General features: G+C 37.0%; 1 long non-coding RNA gene across 4 annotated transcripts in view; it reads right to left on the bottom strand.

The window, feature by feature from the left end:
• Positions 1 to 14,819, bottom strand: part of LOC147171601 (uncharacterized) — a 74,866-nt gene that overhangs the window by 15,793 nt on the left and 44,254 nt on the right. For 2 of the 4 annotated variants that reach the window (XR_015095636.1, XR_015095635.1), the window contains exons 3-4: positions 4,044 to 4,092; positions 1,713 to 1,884 (exon numbers count right to left, since the gene is read on the bottom strand). This is a non-coding gene — a long non-coding RNA (uncharacterized LOC147171601). The remainder of the gene's footprint in view (positions 1 to 1,712; positions 1,885 to 4,043; positions 4,093 to 14,819) is intronic. The other 2 variants (XR_015095638.1, XR_015095637.1) reach the window with 1 other exon arrangement.

Consider the following 14,819-nt stretch of genomic DNA (forward strand, 5'->3'; position numbering starts at 1 on the left):
CCCGGTGGGAAGCATTCATCCCAGTAAGGTTTATTCATGAGGACAGGCGAGTGGCCCGCGCTTTATAAATAGAACGGCGCCGCAAACAGAATCTGGGCTTCTCTTTGCCGATTGTGCCCACGCCAGACGTGCGTATTTGCTGATTACTTCCACCCACCGCCGCTAATGGGAAACATCAGCCTACTGCTTTCTTTGATAAGCTTCTGCCGAATTTGTGATTGACACGTCCGCATCGCTCTTTTCTTCAATGACGGCGTTGCCTTGACATACAACTTCTATTGATGCTGTTCTGATTAATATTGTGTTTGTGGAATATGAGTAAAGCAGAAAAATCCACCTGTTTTTAATCCATCTCAGGGGGCGGCCATTTTGTCCTTAAAAAAAAATAAAAAATAAAAACATTTACTGAACAAGAAGATCCTATTTACATGAATCCCATAATAAAATAATTTTTTTTAGATAAAATAAAATGATAAAATAAATACATAAAAATAAAATAAGTAAGTGAATAAAATAAAATAAAATAAGAAGAAGAAGAATAAGAACAACAACAGTCAGGTAGCTCCAAGAGTAAAAAAAAATATATATATATATATATATATATATATATATATATATATATATATATATATATATATATAGAAAATTCTACATGGATATTAATTATAAATGTCATTTCTACTTCATTACAAAATTTAAGAGACTTTAAATAATTGTCAATTTCAATCAAAAATAATTTGAATAAAGGTTTCAAGTTTCGAAATGTACATTTATGGACATAAAACTTAACCAATAAAATATACAAATTAACCAAAGTTGACAGTTTTTGTTCTTAGATTAAAAAAAGGGTCATGTTTTTACCATCCAATATAATCTTGTGTTTTGATTCATACATAAAATAAATTTCAATATCCTTCCAAAAAGCAGCACTAATGGGGCAATCAAAAAATAAATGTGTTACGCTTTCCGGTACAACTTTACAAAAAGAACATTTGTCATCAATATTTACAAAACGTGAACCAAACATGTTTGTTGGGTAAATATTGTGTAATATTTTTAACTCATTCCCTACCAGCCCAGTAAAAATCAATCTTTTGACGTCCATAGCCGTCAATGGCAACAAATGAGTTAAAGCTCTCTAACTTTATTTGTAATGAAGAGCTTAAAAGGAACAAGCCATGCTTTACTCCAACTAATATATCTAAATTGAGTATTTCCCACGCGTCATAATCCCTTTAACTTTGCATAGATTTTCTGATATGTTTATTGGTACATTTGTTGCTAAATATGTACATGTTTTCTTTACTGCCACTTGCTGTGGACTGAAAATGACATCACAGTGCCAGGCAGGAATCGACCAATCACGACTGTTTCCCAGGTTTGGTCATGTGACATTCACAAGCTGAGCCCTTCAGGCCCTGTGGTTTCGTTTTCAGTTGACAACATGTGACAGGACAAGACAAAATGGACGCCCCCTGAGATGGATAAAAACAGGTGGATTTTGCTGTGTGAATAATGTTTTTTGACCCATGAAGAGCATTTAGAGCTGGTCACATTTATTCCTAGGAAGAAGGAAAAAAACTCACATTTTGTTTCCGGTAACTCTGCTACTTTTTTTCCTCGTAATTTTCCAACTGCATCTTTTAAGCCTTAACATTCCTTCATATATTTTTCCTTTTATCCATAAAAAGATGTTCTACTCACGAACGCACCTCTGATGGGCGCGATGTCACCGTGTTGCTCTTTAAGTGATGAAAGCCGAAGCTGATGGTCTTTTACTTGCGCCGCATCCAGATGGCCTCGCTCGTTATCAGAGCCCTTTTGAAAGGCGTCTTTGTGCCTCGTTGGGCGATTCCAGCTTGTGATACAGCCAAGGTGATTATCCTGATGGACTAAATGTAGCCCGTTATTACGTTCACCCGCATAACGCTTGTTTAAAATGGCGTCGATTGCTTTCTTCTCACCTTTGCCCCATCATATGACCTTTTAAAAAAAAAAAAAAAGGAAATGCGCTAATTAAGGACAACGGCAACAGTTGTTTAGCGTCGGGTTTCTCAAATTGGGCGCGAGCCATAGCCATTTGTAATACATTATAATTATGTTGCACTAATTGCACCACTACCAGGTTTATAATTGTTTTGGATTTGTTATTATAGTTAGCTTTTATTTAATTTTGACTACTGTTTTTAAGATCAGTTTGTTTTAATTGCCGTAGTTTATAGAGCTGGTAGTTTTGATGAGCTTTTATTTATCCACAAATGCTTCATTTTTGTTTATTTCGTTTGTATTTTGTAATAAAGTAACTTAACGACTGTTTGGACTTATTTCTTCTGTAGGGATGTCCAGCAATACTGAAATAATTTCAAAAATGAACCCTGAAAACTCATGTATGATGTTAAAAATGTTTTTTCAATTTTAGTTCCAGTTATTTCTCTTTTTTTAAAGGAAGATAAAATGCATCTTTTCCAGAATAAAAGGCATAATCAATGTGATGAGAATAAAGCTTTTATTTATAAATTTACTTATTAAAATATTACATTTTGACCCTGATGACCTCATCTTCATCTTTCAAAAAGCACAATTAAATTCTTATTAATATTATGATTTTTGTACTTGACAAAATAATTATTTTTGTTAAAAAAAATCTTCAAAAGTAGGACTTTGATAAAAAATACATAAAAAACTACTCATATTTTATTCTATCAAATAATGTTTCCTGAGATATTTTTCAAACAAAATTTTCTTAAAAACAAAACAACTTTTAAAAGAAAAAGAAAAATGTTTGACATCATTTAAATAAATATATTCTGCATTTGCCTCTTTCTTTGTATTTTATTTAAAGGCCTATTGTTTTGTACAATATGAAAACTTTCACAAAAGGACTAGTGGCAAAAATGGTTTAAATTCCTTATATTTAATTATGTTATTACTTTATGTTTGTGAATTTCTTGTTTTTTGCTTGTTTTGATTTTTAAAAAGAACAATGTGGAGTTCTACTTAACTTATTAAAAACAAGTTACAAACATTTTATTGGGTTGGGGGGGCGGATTACTGGTATTTCCATTCATTTCAATAGGGAAAGATGATTCTGGATACAAGTGTTTTCAATTACTAGTGAAGGGAATTACTTCAGGTGATGTCAAGATAAAAATGGGAAATAGTGAAGAAACCTCTAGAGACAGCTTTCTTTGAATGATCCTGTTTTATTTTGATACCAAGTTGTGTCTGAGGAAATCGAAAATGGTCTCATCTCATAGGGGTGAAGAATGAATAGCTAGCTTCTTTTTTCTTTTTCTCCTTTTTTTTTTTTTTTTTTGAATGAATAGCTAACTTCTTAAAGAACATGAAAAAGTGTCCATCAGTCTTCTCTTTGTAGTTCCGCCAGACCAAGCTGTGTATCAGCAGCTGACTGTATAACCTACAAACGTTTATCATTGCCTGGCTGACTTTTACGAGCTAAAATTTGAACAATCCTGGTTCCGTATTGTCTGGCACAAGTCTGATGAAAGGCCAGTTATTCAAACAATGTTTACAAACATCAGCTAGAGCTTTGAATGTAGTCATCTAATATGTACTGTACATTTTTAGACATCAGACCAGCGCAGTATGTTGAATGTCTGCATATGAAGCAAATGGACGCAAGCTTCCCCCCCCCCCCCCCCGCATGAAAGCCTCCAGAACGCTAATAAAAGCGCATACGCACATTACAAGCAGATTTGCAGAACGCGCTCGGCCCTTCTCCTCCCCCCCGACGCCGTTTGTGTTTTTCCGCCCGAGATAAATAACAGCCAAAAGACATTAGCGAGCTCGCGTATTGCCAGCACTGCAGAGGAAGCTCTGCACCCCCCCAGGGCCATGTCACCATACGTTAGAGTCATCCACAAATAGGTAGCGAGGATACGAGGTGAACACGTCAGGCCGACTTAGGTCAGGAGGAACGGAAGAAGAAAAAAGCTGCCCAAGTGCCGCCCTATTGTTTGCACACGGCACCATCACATCCACATTTGTGCGTCTTAATGCGGCTGTGACTCATATTTACTCACCAATCATGTGTCTTTTGGAATACTGGAGCAAGATGGCGGCGTTCGGCGTCTGTTGGGAAAGAGACGTTCCGTGAAGACACGTTGGAGATGGAGTAGCGAGTGGGTTGACGAGACGCTTTTTCAACACCTTCAAAAATACGAGCCCTCAGGCGCCAGTAGACCTTTACAGGGCAAGGAACCACATTTGGTTACAGAAGTGGGTGTTGAAAATAAACAACAAGCACAGAAACATTTATAACAGGGATGGCCAACTGGCGGTTCGTGGGCCGCACGCGACCAGCACTCTGGCCCGATGCTTAATTAAAATAAATAAATATATATATGAACCCATACATGTCAGTCATGCTGAGAGGAAGAGAAATGTCAGGGGACCTCAGGAAGTGGGTAGTGACAGCACATCTGTCTGGGGAAAGCTATAAGTCATCTAAAATAAATTGAGCTTCATCATTCCACTGTGAAGAAGATCATCTGCAACTAGAGAACACTGAAAATTACTACAATCCTGCCTAGAAGTGGACGACCTTCTAAAAATATCAGCAAGAACCACAAGAAAAATGATCATTAATTTTGCTGCATGCTTCAACAATCAGAAGAAAAGTCAATCGACAAGGCTTTCGTGGAAGGCTTGCTAGGTAGAAGCCTCTGCTCACAAAAAATAAAAATAAATCAAAGTTGCCCATCTCAACTTTGCCAGAGAGTACCTGGACAAACCTGAAGCTTTTTGGAAGTCCCTTCTGTGGACAGATGAGTCCAGAATTGAACTGTTTGGTCACAACTAAAACAATCATGTTTGGTGAAAAGTCAACGCTGCATAACCAGCAAAAAAAAAAACCTGGACAACTTCACATAGTCCAGGAAATCATGAATTCAGAGGAATATTGTGAAATCCTGGATCATAACCTGAAGCTGTCCTTTGTGCAATGTCGGATTAAGTGAGAGGTTCACATACTTTTGCACACATGAAATCTGAGTTTTTCTTAAATTCAACAACTTTTGCTCAATAAGGAATGAAAATATTATCATTCTTTTTGTATTTTATATACATCTATAAATATATAAACACTAAACGCGCCAACCCCTGCAAAAGCTCATCACTGAACACCACACAGAAGTGGGTTCATGATCTGCAGAAATAATATAAATCATCCGGCCCTCTGCTAACAAAATTTGACGGGGAAGGCGAAGCGAACGGCAAAAAAACGTTTCCATGAAATCATAATTCATGCAAACCGTCGGACGATTATCAGCCATCCGTCTTTTATAGTGCCTTTTCCCCGTGTGCAGGTTGACAGCGGCGCTAAAACACTTGCCGAGCTTTTTATATTTACCTTATTAGCCCATAGAAAGGGCCAGGAAGGAGTGGATGAATATCACATTCTATTTCACGTCGCATCGAGTTTATGGGAGGGCAAGCATTAGCTTTAACGCTAATGAGATAAAAGCCACGTTATTCCCAACTGTTTTTTTTTTCTTGGACTGTTTGGGGCTATTTTCTAACCGCTTGCCCGGGACACACAAACTTGCTCCACTTGGAAAAAGATGATCTGAAAGAAGAATTTGATTGGCTGGTGGGAGGAGTTAAAATATGCATGATGATGGTGGGGTGTTAATTTGCTGTGTATTACAAGAAGGAAGTTGGATCATTGCAAGATTTTTTTTCAAATACTATTTTTATAATGACAAATAAATTTATATCAATTTCTTGTTTAATTCTTAAGATTTTTATTTATTATTTTTTTATTTTTAGGGGGTGTCAGGGGTGGAACTGGATTCAGAATCAGACCAACATATTTTTCTTCCAAAAATGTGTTTTTTTTTTTAATTAACTATAATTAGATGTTATAAACCTACAAAAGCTGTTCTAAATAAAACATTTGATGCAAAGCACATGATGAGCTTTGTTTTTGTCAGAACATCACAAGAAAAAAGGGGGGAAATGCTCACAAAATATCTCTTTATAAATGTGATTTTATTTCATAAGTTTAAATTTTCTTTGGAAAAAAAACCTTAAAACTGTTTTTTCCTTTCATCCAATTAGATAATATTTTTACAATTGAATGAAAATTATTCTTTTTAAATTGTTAAAAAAAAAAGTCAACTTAGTTTGTAAAAAACGATTTAAAAAAATGTAAAAACATTTATCTTGAATAAATGTATTTTTAGAAAAAATAAAATAGAAAAAAATATTTTTTTCAATTCAGAAAATGTGACTTCTTCCTTAAAAAAAAAAATCTAAATTGCAAATTGTGTTCTCAAAAATTATGATCTAGGAATTTGAATTAAAAAAAAAAGTCAAATTGTAGCACTTACTGGAAAGAGCATTTCCAGGAAGTGAGTGAGTGGGAGTTGTCTGATTGCCTAATCATATGCGTCCTGCTGGCTTCATTGGAGTTGTAGCGTGTGGGTTGACAATCATCTCATCCGACACGCGCGATTATATGCGGAACAAACGGACAGCCAAGCTCGCGAAACATGAAAAACGTCACGCCGCGTGTCACATGACTAATCAATGGTGATGCCTGATGGCCGTGGGCGCCCGTCTGGCGCCACCGCAGACCAATCAAGCTAAAACAAGGTGGATTGCTTTAATGAGGTCTCACAATTTTCTAACATCATGATTTAACGTGATAGCTTGATATGGCGGGAAGATCAGAAGGCCTAACACCAATTTTGTGCCTATTGAGTTCAATTTTTGACTTTTTTTGTTTTGTTTTTTGAGAGGGATGAAAAATGCGCTTAAGTCATTATCATAGTCACATTGCCAAGAAACGTGGTCATTGTTGTATAGGCTACATGTGTGATAGCTACATTCAAACTCAACGTTAGCAATTTACAATAGCTAACATTTATTAGCTAAACTGTGGCTACGTTGTTGTTTTGTTGAATTTTTACTAAGTGTCACAAAACCTAAACGTCCTATTAGAGCTTTGAAAACATAATGGATATTTATGTAATCATTTGATTAATAGTGACTGAATCTCGGTAGCATTAGCAGGCCTCAAGCGACACGTTTTGTCAAGAAGAGATGTGGTTTCAAGAAACTTGCCACATCTTTACGTGAGCTTGTTAGCATAATGCTAACGATACCGTATTCTGCGTTCTTCCTATTGAGAAACTACTAGCCCTACTTAGTATACATGGCACTGGCAAGTTAAGCCAGCTAAGCTAACAAGGGCTACTGTCACCACTTCTCTAACCCTGCTCTTAATAATATGCCATAATCATAGTCCCATTGTCGTATAGGCTACATACGTGATAGCTACATTCAAACTAAATGTTAGCAATTTACAATAGCTCACATTTATTAGCTACTAAATTGTTGCTAAACTGTGGCTGCGTTTTTGACATTTTACTAACAGCGTCACAACATCAAAGCGTCCTATTACAGCATTAAAAAAACACATGTGATAGATACTTAACATTTAATAGTGACTGAATCTCGGTAGCATTAGCAGGCCTCAAGCCACACGTTTTGTCAAAAAGAGATGCGGTTTCAAGAAACATGCCACATCTTTTGGTGAGCTTGTTAGCATAATGCTAACGATATCGTATTCTGCGTTCTTCGTAATGAGAAAGGTCCTACTTAGTATCCATGGCACTGGCAAGTTTAACCCGCTAAGCTAACAACTAACAAGCCTAGTTACTGTCACCATTTCTCTAAGCCCGTCTAGAAAGTCTCACAGGAAAATGTTTACCCCTTCAAATTGTTGCATAACTATAAAATACTGTATGTCCTTGCCTCAAGCGTTTTCAAACAAATCAAACCTGAAGTGGTTTATGGGAACAAAATAACCTGAACTGCTAGTTGATGTTTGTTGTTGTCGAGAGCGCCGACCAATTTGTAGCCACTGGCTTGTGATGACTGTTATTACCGTGGCACCTTAAATGGAGTGTAAAGAAAATCAAAATTACACCCATGAGCGTCCATGGCTCTGGTGCATTTCTTTAACCGTGACAACAGTGAATAAAATAAAAAAAAGGGGGTGGACAAAAAAAAACTTCCATTCATAAACATTCTTGCAGTCCTGTTTAAACTGTTAATCGTCCCTAATGCACTTCATCACCTTTAAACGTTTGTCAGTCAGATGTCCCAAGGAATGATTCATTTTCCTTTGGTGGACACCTACAGGCAAGAATTCCGATGCGACTATTACGTTTCAACAGACCGCGCCATAGCTTGAGAGCAACAAGCAGGCATATCATCAATCATAAAAATCTATCACTTTCAATCGTGGAGATGTAGATTGTTCCAAACACAGCTGACAGAGCCCCAAAAAGGTGCGACAGGCTGCTGAAAAGGACCCAGGGAAACGCCGACTTCACTTTGTCTACTGTAATCTTCTCTCGGAAAAGTTATTCCAGAAGAAAGTAATCCCGCCGAACCCGGTCTGTCGGCTCCCCGCCACCCCGACAGCACAGATGCTCCGGCAGGCTGCGACTGGTCATAGAGTGTCAATCACAATCAGCCTGTGAGTGCCAAAGTGCATTCATCCAGAGAATGCCAGATTCCACTGTAATCACTTTTTTCTTATTCCATCTCCTCGTCCTCATCCGTCGGCTTTCTCGGATTCCGAGGACAGGCTGTCGTCGGGGTTTGACCTTGGGGGTGACTGACAGCCCCGTGACAAACCTCGCATTCGATTTTTGTTGATGAAAATGTCTATATTGCACCTGTTTACGTCCTGAGCATTATAGTTAAAAGAGACCAATTCCCAACAATATTATAGACAAAAGTGTCGAGTAGAAGCTGTCCCCATTTAGTCATTTTTGGCAAAAGGCAATATAATGCAGCATTAATTCCTTACGGCCCGCAATGAAGTAAAAGAAGAAGGCAAGTAAAAAATCACTTCAGCATAAAAAAACACGAAAAAGAATATGTCTCTACTTGTGCCCAATGGAGAAAGCCCTCTTTTTATTTTTTTTAATTTTTTTACAGCTGCAAAGAAAGTGGACATGAACAAAAAGAATAATCAACATTATAGACTAGCACAACTATGCATACTGTACGGTTAGTAAGTAATCGAGTACGGTAATCGTTTGCAGCCAGTTTTTTTATTTTGAAATCATCCAAATCCTGTGATTTCAGCATATCAACGGTAATTGTTCACTGATTTCTGTAGTCCTTGATGAAAGAAGACTGATTACCTTCTGTTTAGACATGTGCAAATCTGTTTTTACTTTGGAAAAAAATGACGAACCCCCTTTTTAAAATTTTAATAACTATACGAATATGAAGTACGAAATAAACACCGATCACTGGTTAATAAACAGTAATTAGGGAAAAACTGCTTTTGTAAAACACTTTAATGCAAAATTTAAATGAATCCAATTAGTTGATTAATGGATTGAATAATCATCAAATTGATCGACTCTAAAAATATTCGATAGTGACAGCACTATTATATAGAAGGGGTGTCAGGCGATTAAAATTGTTAATCGTAATTAATTGCATGACTTCAATAGTTAACTTACGATTAATCACAAATTTATGATTATTTATTTATTTATTTATTGATTCATGTAATTTATTGATTTATGTTTAGGTATTTTTTCTGCCACTAGATGGCATTTTTCTTTTAATACTAATCTTTACCATGAAGTAACTTGTGAAATTCTGCTCTTTTTATTTTTTATTTTTTTAAATACAACTTGAACCCAGTCTTCACAAATATATTCATTATTATTACATTTTTATTGCTACTAAATTTTGACATGGACGTGTCTGCTGCGTTGCGACTGGAATTCCCCCAGGACAAGTAAGGGGCGGCCATTAATCGTAAGTTAAAAAATGAGTGGTGTTGAGGGAACTTTAAATTAACTCAAAATTAACTCGCCCCTGAGAGCAACAAGGCAACAAGAATAGTCATCAATATTGTACATGGAAGGATGAATAAATACCATAAATGCAGTTGGCAACTCTACACACAAAAAAATCAAGATGACATAAGCAGCTTTTAATTGAAACAAAAACTCTACCTCCTCCTCTGCAATGATTATAAAATGTGGTCATAGGAGCTAAATTAAATCACAAACAGGGTTGCATGAGGAGCGTATGCATTGGTTAAACCTGGGTCGTCCTCTCTGCAACCTGCTAATGTCCTTGCAAAAAAAAAAAAAAATAAAAAAATAAAAAAAATAAATAAATGGTTTTCTTGTGTATTTTCACTCCATTTTGTCTCAAGGAAATGAGCGAGGAGAACAGGAAGTCAAACGGCCACCTCAAACAGACTGTAGATTAAGTCTGCTGCCGAGCGTATCCACCGAGGTTCCGTGCCTAATGCTGTGTGGAACGTCAAAAAAACTGTAAAACTGACATTTGAAATGCGTGTAAACACGTAAAATTTGTCTCTGGAGAGGCCGCCCGACCATCAAGTGTGAAATTAAACAACCACGTAAATTTTTGGTGAGCTGCTATTTATGAAAATGCATCTGCGAGCGTGCCGCATAGAACTGCCAAATTGTGACAATTGGCGATATTGGCAGCTTGCGCTGGCTGAAGTTCCAGCGCCACTTTCAAGCCACAGCCAGACTATTCTATCTGAAACACTACAAATTTCAAAGCCAAAAGGTCAACGGAGCTGCATTGAGTTTTGTGGGATGCAAAAATTAGTGCAGTATTTCGCAACCTTCATTCTGACAACACAAATTTGATTGGCAGTCTCTCACCGTAGACCAGACAAAAATGTCACAAAAAGTCCTTGCTCAGTGTGAAATCTGGCCCATTTTAGTTGAACACCTGCCATTGAGTGAAGGAGTCTTGAATCATTCTGCATCATAGGGGTGGGAATCTTTGAATGTCTCGCGATTCGATTCCGATTTTTGGGTGTGCGATTTGATTCAGAATCGATTTTCGATTAAGAGCGATTTTTGATTCAGAATGATTTGATTGACAATGATTTTTGCTTCAATTTATAGATGTTCAAGGAATCGTCATGATCTACTCCAGTCTGACTCGCTAATGCTAATTAGCGCTCTACTCGCGGCACTTTTATCACTCAAAAGAACGGCACCGCGCTGAAGAAAAAAAAAACTTTTATTGGAATAACTTGATCGTGACTTTTTCCTTCTTCTCTCTAATGTGGCTACAACTTAACAGTGTATCAGACCGCGTGGAACCACACTGCCCCTAAGTGGCCAAATCGGGTACAACATGAACAACGCTCCCAATAAAAGGCACACACAAACAAAGGGAAGACAGTATAAAATAATTTAAATAAAATCCATTTTGGGGCATTTAAAATCGATTTTGAATCGTACTAAATGAGAATCGCGATTCTTATGAGAATCGATTTTTTGGCACACCCCTATTATTTGTAGTAAATAATGTAGTAAAAAGGTGCTTTTGGAAATTCCATTTGACCTGTTTTAATTTCCCACACTCCACAAGTAGAAGATGATTGCCTCCTTTAATTTCTTAGCTCCGCCCCTGGTTGCCACGGTAATGAGAGTGTGAAAAGTGGATACTAGCATACAGATATATCAACCACAAAAAGACGATATGGTTTCTCGTACGTGGTGCGAAATGATTCAAGGACGGTTCCATTTTGAAAGTGGAATGATTTGATTCGGCTCGACTCAGTGGGATTTGATATGGCTCAGTTCAGGAGGAAATGATGCAATGATTCTTTTTTTGGGGGGTCATTTTATATACATTTGAATTAACTGTAAATTTGGGACTAAACCTAACCCTAACCCTTGTTTGAAATCATGGCTAATAGCGTATTTATTTTTGAAAAGTGCTATCTGATGTTGAAAGCTAACATGCATTTTTATCACAAGTCGAAATTGGCATCATGTGGGAGTTGTTACACGGCAAAAAAGTGTGCAGAATAAAAATCACAATAACTCATTCACTGCCATTGACGACTATAGACGTCAAAAATCATGTTTACTATTTCTATTAGTTTAACAATTTTTCATTTCATTTTTATGAAAACCTATATTTTCTGTACATTAATAACAGATATAAAATTATCATAAAATTAATTACGATTAAACGCCCCTTCTTTTTTATATTTTTTTATTAAATTAGGCCCGTCAGGCTATTATTTTTTTTAATTGTAATTAATCACATGACTTCACTAGTTAACGAACGATTAATCACAAATTGTATATCTGTTCTAAATGTACAATAAATAAAAACAATTATAGGTTTTCATACTCTTGTTAGCAAAAGTGGATTATAATTGTTTTAACAGAAATAGTTCAAATGAATTTTTCGTCAATGGCAGTGAATGAGTTAACAATAAAACAAAACAAAAGAAGTGTCGAAGTTACGAACTATATCTGATAAATGCCAAGAACCAGCACAAAGGGGTAGTTCAATCCAACAAGGCAGCCCGAGCGCCCCCCGAAACGGCGTTGATTGATGCGAGAGGAAACAAGAGGCAAGATGGAGACCTTTGAAAATCCACATGCAGGCCGGCCGTTGATGCGCTCGGAGTCTCACATTAATGCCCCGCACTGATTGCTCTTTGTTGGCCGTACCTCCAGAGGAACACAGAGATTGACCTTCCACCGAGCCAAGTCAAGTTTCAGCGCGCACACACCTCAAAAAAAAGTTCACATCTGCATGCAATCTAAAAATACAGTCTCATTTGCATGATTAGAATTTGGAGCTGGGAGAGAATCCGCCCCTCGCGTACTGCAGGATAGCCCAAAAAAAAAAGACGTGTTTTCAAAGGGAGAGGAGTCTCACCCGCCGCGCATTCAAACCCGAGTCGTCACACCCCTCCGTCGCTTTACCGTCTGCATACAACCGCCGTATAATGTCGCACTTCTTATCTACTATGTAGTGCGTGCGCTGATCCCGGATAATGGCGTTGTTTGATGAGAGTGCGCTTGTAAGATAACGTACTGGCGCACGTGCGGGCGGGGCGCTTGTTGTCCCGTAAATCAGACAACAACGTGGGAGGAAAACGCCATTTGTAATCTGATGGCTGCAATGTAATTCCGATTATTCTGAGTCCTTGGCATTAATCACGGGAGAATGCATTTTAAGTGGATGGGGGGGGGGGGGGCAAAACGCGGGCGTTTTTCCATCCAATAGGAGAGATCTACATCACATAATGGTGAATAAAACATAAGCGAGTGAATAAATCATTACGTGTGTTTAGATAGCACTAAGCACACACTGCGAAAAAAAGCAAATCATGAAAAATGGAGTGTCATTAAATCTGCCTAGCGACAGATGATGACACACACAAACCTGTGATTTAAAACTTTATCTGATTCCTGATAGTACAAACATAAGTTTAAAATGTAGGGTGTCACTAAATCTGCCTAGCAACAGATGACGGTTAAAGTTCAGTGCACTTTGTGAGTTTGCAATTATTGGCTCACCTATTTGTTATTCTTGTACTCATCTTGTGGCATCTACGGTTGTCAATTCGCATATTTTCGCTATTCGTCACAGGGCTCTTGAAGATAGGGTGTCACCAAATCTGCCTAGCAACAAGTGATGCGCCAGACAAATGTACAGTATATGGTTTTAATGACCACTGGATGAATGTAATGTACTTTTTTTTGTGAATGTTTTATTATTTTTATTTTAGACGATGATGATCTCCCAATTCAATGACCACCAAAACACGGTCCTCAAAATGCTATAAAAACATGATAGTATGTGTTTTTTGTCAACTGAATTAAGACAAAATGCAGGTATGAACCTGCAAAAACTTAAATCAAAAGGGTGTGATCAGATCTGCCAAGCAACAAATGATTATGATAGTTTTTATTATTATTATTATTATTATTTTACTTAATTTTAGACACATAATATGCATAATATAAAGCCACTAACATAGATCCTTCAAGTAGGATTATTATTTTTTTTTTACCCTGCCTCGAAACAGATGACATCCCACACGGATGTTGGCAAAGATACTAAAACAGCAAAAGCTATGACAAATATTTCCATGTACAGACTGAGAAGACCTCAAGTAACATTTTGCAAAGTGCACTGCAATTCAAGAAAGTAAAAAGTCTCAAATTGCTTTCAAATATCTTTCTCATTCCGTTCTGTCACCGCTATCGCAACAATTGCCACAGTCGGGTGTCGCGTCGGAATAATCCCCTTAGACGAAGCGAAAATGCACTTTATGCTCACCAGACTTTTTTTTATTATTTTTTTTATTTTTATTTTTTTAATAGCGCAGAGGAAAACTACTTCCTTGGCAGAAAACAGTCGACACGATCATAAGCAAAAACGCCACCATTGGTCTGTTTTGGATGTCATCAGAGATCAATATTGTTATTGGTTTGAAAGGGCTAAAAAATGATAACAATGCTAGCAAATAAAAACCCGCTGCTGGGAATTTGTCAAGTACGCGGTGATCCGTAACATTTTGGTGCATGAAAATGTCTAAAAGTCGTGATGATTAACTATTTTGTATATTTGAGCTGTGAATTATCGTGTTTTGGTAAATAGCAGATGGAAAAAAGTTGACAAAACAGTTGGAGTTATTCCAAGCATACAAAGCCGTATTCCAATCATTTTACAGGCTGCTTTTCCATACAAACTACACTGTGTTTTTTTTTTTTCATTTGAATGTTAACTTAGCATTAGCATTAGTAGGATAAGTAATAGACAGACTGACATGAGTTCCACAAGGCTCTATTCTAGGCCCACATATTTTTACATTTACATACAGTAAATTTCACAATTACTTGCCGTTAGAGTAAAAATAACAACTGGTGGACAAATTTGTGCAGTATACTGTTACACATGGATGTCAACATTGCAATATCTCTTTTTCTCATAAATTCATACAAAAA

The sequence above is a fragment of the Leptonotus elevatus genome, chromosome 7 (genome assembly GCF_054856555.1).
Source record: "Leptonotus elevatus isolate MCC_2025b chromosome 7, RoL_Lele_1.0, whole genome shotgun sequence".
Lineage (NCBI taxonomy): Eukaryota > Metazoa > Chordata > Actinopteri > Syngnathiformes > Syngnathidae > Leptonotus > Leptonotus elevatus.